Source organism: Phacochoerus africanus, chromosome 3 (genome assembly GCF_016906955.1).
Source record: "Phacochoerus africanus isolate WHEZ1 chromosome 3, ROS_Pafr_v1, whole genome shotgun sequence".
NCBI classification, from domain to species: Eukaryota; Metazoa; Chordata; class Mammalia; order Artiodactyla; family Suidae; genus Phacochoerus; species Phacochoerus africanus.
This window is the reverse complement of record NC_062546.1, coordinates 131247789-131252586: the sequence shown is the minus strand read 5'-3', so window position 1 is coordinate 131252586 and position 4798 is coordinate 131247789.

Below are 4798 nucleotides of genomic sequence, written 5' to 3'. Positions count from 1 at the left end.
GGCTGGGGGTGGGGCCCCTTAAGGGCTTTGCTGAGCAGCAACAGGGCTTGTCACCTAGCTTTGCTGGGAACCTACATCTTCTTGGCAAGTTTTCTTTTAGAAGAAAACTTTCCTCCTTTTCCCATCATCTGAGAAGGTGAGGTAGACAGCTAAGGGGACTCTTACTTTCTTCAACAAGAGGAAGGGGAAAGGGTCAAGCTCAGTGGAATTCTTTCAAGCCATCAAGTGTGTATGGTACCCCTGCAGTGTGACAGGATCTTTGTCATATACTGGCATGACAAGAGGAATGAGACAAGATCTTTGCTTCAAGACACTACTAGTTTTCTGAAGAGAAAATTTAAAGCAAAGTGTTATACCTATGCCTCGGTCTTTGTAATTTTAAGCCTTTATACTAAGAAAATAAGTGGGGAATGTGCACAGAGATTTCTTCAAAGGATGGTCATCATATAGTTCTCTAATTTTTTTTAGTCTTGATTGGAATAAACATAAACACATCCAAGTAGAGAGAGATAGCTAAATAAATTAAGATATAGCATGGGAGTACTATATACATATTACAAATCTTGTTTTCAAACAATATTTAATCATGTGAAAAATATTCATGGTGAGATAGTGAGCCAATAGCCTATTTTGTTGAAAAAGTATAAATGTAAGCTTAGGCAGTATTATACCTCCAGTGAGGATCAAAGTTCAGCAGATGGCAAGTACTTAATTAGAAATTAGTCTTTGTTCTTAGGGGGATGGGATTAACATATATACACTACTAAATATAAAATAGATAACCTAACTGGGACTTACTGCATAGCACCAGGAAATCTACTCAATTCTCTGTAAAAACCCACAAGGGAAAAGAATCTGAAAAGAATGGATATGTATACATGTATAAATGAATCATTTTTCTGTACACCTGAAACTAATGCAACATTGTAAGTCAACTATACTACAAAAAAATTTTAAGAAATAACTACCTTTGCTTTCCAATACAATTAAAAACTTTTGATCTTCGAAAAACATTAAGACAATGAAGACTAGCCCACAACTGGGAGAAAATACTGGCAGAACACATTTCTGACAAGTACTGGCACCTGGAATATATAAAGAATTCTTACAACTCCATAATAAGAAAACAAACAACCTAATTTAAAAACTGGAAAAAGATTCAAACAAAACATGCCATGAATAGAGATACTGACAACAAATAATCACATAAAAAGATATTCAATGTCATTAACTACTGGGAAAATGCAAATTAAAATCACAAAATGAGCTACATTGTGTATGTATTAGAATGACTTGACTAAAAAAAAGGAGTTCCCCATTGTGACACAGCGGAAACAAATCCGACTATTACCCATGAGGAAGTGGTTTCGATCCCTGGCCAGTGGGTTGAGGATCCAGCATTGCCATGAGCTGTGGTATAGGTCGCAGATGTGGCTCAGATCTGGCATTGCTGTGGCTGTGGTATAGGCCAGCAGCTGTAGCTACAAATTGACCCCTAGCCTGGGAACTTCCATGTGCCGCAGGTGAGGCTCTAAAAAGCAAAAAAAAAAAAAAAAAAAAAAGTAAAATACAATGTGCTGGTAAAGATTCAGAGCAGCTAGAAATGTCACACATCACTTGTGGCAATGCGAACTTGTTAAACCACTTTGAAAGTCAGTTTGTGTTTCTTATAATATTAAACATATATTTACCACAAGACAACCCAACTCCTAGGAGTTTTCCTAAGAGAAATGAAAACATATATATGTACACATTAAAAACAGTGTGCAAAGGTTTATAACTGTTCCATTTTATAATTATTCTATAATTCCCCAATGTTAGAAAAAACCCCAAAGTCCATCAACTGTAGAATGGATAAACAAATGATGGTATATTTATACAACAGAGTACACTCAGCAATAAAAAGGAATGAACATATATTTGCAATGATATGGGTGAATATCAAAAGCACTATGCTAAATGAAAGAAGTGAGACTAAAAAAGCCACTTACTCTACAACTCCATTTATATGACATTCTTGAAAAGTCAAATTATAGAACTGAAACCAGACCAGTGATTGCCAGGGGAAGGGCTGGGAGAGAGTTTTGACCATAAAGAAGCAGGAGGGAACTTTTGGGGGTTGATAGAAAATGTTCTATATCTAGATTGTAGTGGTGATTATAGTCCCCATACATACATCACATAAAAAGGCTGAATTCTACTGTATCTATTTGCTAAATAAATTAAAGGAAATACTCCAAAATGTTGAGTGGTTGTCTGTGGGTGAGCGTATTACCTATTGATTCTTATTGCCTTTTCTCAGTTTTTCTGTACTGCTTTTTAAATTAATAAAAAGCAATAAGAAATTGGGGGGGGGGGATAGTGTGCCACAGTGTCGTGACCAAGCAAGGTACTTGCTATGGGAGCAAAAGAGAAGGGGTCAGTCAGACCATTAGCAAATATTTTGTGAGTGGCCTTTCCTGCACTGCCCTGAACTAGAAGCTGTGTCTCAGAGATAACACAGCCCCATCCCTGCTTTCAGAGAATCTCACAGTCTCATGGGGGGTATAGGAGATGAGATGAATAGAAGGCTAAGAGGATTCTTTCTATGACTGACAAGGTTTATAGCAGCAATGTTCAATACAATTTTCTCTATCTGCTCCAAGCAAAATGGCAGCCACAAGCCACCTGTGACTTGAGCACTTGAAATGTAGCTGGTGCCACCAAGGAAGTGAATTTTAAGTTTTAATTAAAATTAAGTAATTTAAATTAATTTAAATATAAGTAGCTACTGTGGCTTGTGGCTACTGTTTGGACTATGGCATAAAAACTAGACATGTGAGATCTGCATCAACAAGTTGCAGAAGGCAAGGGGCAGGGTGGACAGAGGGCAACCACACCCCAGGAGAGTCTCTACCGAGAATAGCCCAAATGGCTGGGCTGGAATATAATGCATGTCCAAGTGAGAAAGACTTCTGAGCATATGCTGGTTTATTTAACCATGAAGTCATATTAAATAACTTTCCCTTTCACCTCATTCACATGCAAAGCCTTCAAATGGTGAACCTCCATAGGAGGAGTTAGTAGGCAACATTTTCTTTCTTCCTTCCTTCCTTCCCTTCTTTCCTTTCTTTTAGAGCCGTACCTATGGTATATGGAGGTTCCCAGGCTAGGGGTTGAATCGGAGCTGTAGCCACTGGCCTACGCCACAGCCACAGCAACATCAGATCCAAGCTGTGTCTGCAATTTACACCACAGCCTCACTACAACATCAGATCCTTAACCCACTGAGTGAGGATAGGGATAGAACCAGCATCCTCATGAATACTAGTCAGGTTCGTTAACTGCTGAGCCACAACGGGAACTCCTAGTGGGCGACATTTTCAGAGCTGTTTCGATTATAAAACCTTTGCTCTCACAGCTCTGAATAAAAACCCTTAGAGTTTGTGCTCTTGAAGAGCAAGTAGGAAAACTGATCTGAGGTGACGGGAGTGATGGTATTCAGGAGTTGATGGTGAAAGAGAAACAGCCTTGGAAAGACAAAGACTAAATTTGAATCCACTGGGCAGGAGTTCCCTACTACCTTAGTGGTTAAGGATTGAATGTTGTCACTGCTATGGTACAGGTTCAATCCCTAGCCTCGGAACTTCTGCATGCTGTGGGTGTGGCTGAAACGAAACTTCAAAATTCAAATTAAAAAAAAAAAAAAAAAGAATCCTTCTACTTCCAACCCTACACATTTTTTTTTTCTTTTTCTTTTTAGGGCCACATCCACGGCATATGGAGGTTCCCAGGCTAGTGGTTGAAATGGAGCTGTAGCCTCTGGCCTACACCACAGCCACAGCAACACAGGATCTGAGCCGAGTCTGCACAAGCTCACAGCGGTGCTAGATCCTTAACCCAATAGTGAGGCCAGAGATCGAACCCTGCGTCCTCATGGATGCTAGTCAGATTCTTTTCCATTGAGCCTTGATGGGAACTCCCAACCCTACACATTTAACATGAGCCTCATAGAATAATAGACAGACTATTAATTTTTGTTTTTCCTTATTTCCCAACATGGAAAATATCTGTACGTTAATAGCAGGACTATAAATAGGGAAAGATAACAGAGCTGCATGACCTCCAATGAGGCAAACAAGCTGTTTTACTGCAGAGATGTCAGTAAAGGGGGGGAAGGAAAAATGAGGCCACCATGGTTTCTCTCCTGGGTGGCCTCTTCCAGCCCGTTCCTCCCCACACTGCTTCCTCAGGAATGGGAGGCCCCGCATCCCAGTTCTGCCCACTTTGGTGCACACCTACCACCACAGGCAGCCCCCTCAGGGCTCACGGCTCTTCCCCGCTCTGCCTTATATGAGTCACCAAAAGCCCAGGCCTGTTTTGCACGCGGCGAGATGAGTCGAGCCTGGACTATTAACTCCGGGGATATACCAGAGCCTCCATCAGGATGAAAGTCTCACTCAAGAAAAGCAATAGATTATTAGCCTTTAAATGGGCTTATAAACCTCATTTTAAGAGAGGCATTGGTTTAGTTAACTGCAGGGAGAGAGCAATTCAGGCTAGGACCAAAGTATACGCAATTGTGCTTCGTAATGCTAAAAGCCTAGTAAAATGGCTTCTCATGACACGGACATTAACAGAGAGCTTTTTGTCTTTTAAATGAAAGGACAATGTAACATGAAAGACATTGGTCATATTTTAAAATTATACAACACTTTCATCAGAGTACTTTCTTCTTTTGATTTGTGTGTGGGGAGCTATTATTACCTTCTTTATGCACTGGCAGTTTTGGAGTCTGCATCTCATTTTTATATTTTAC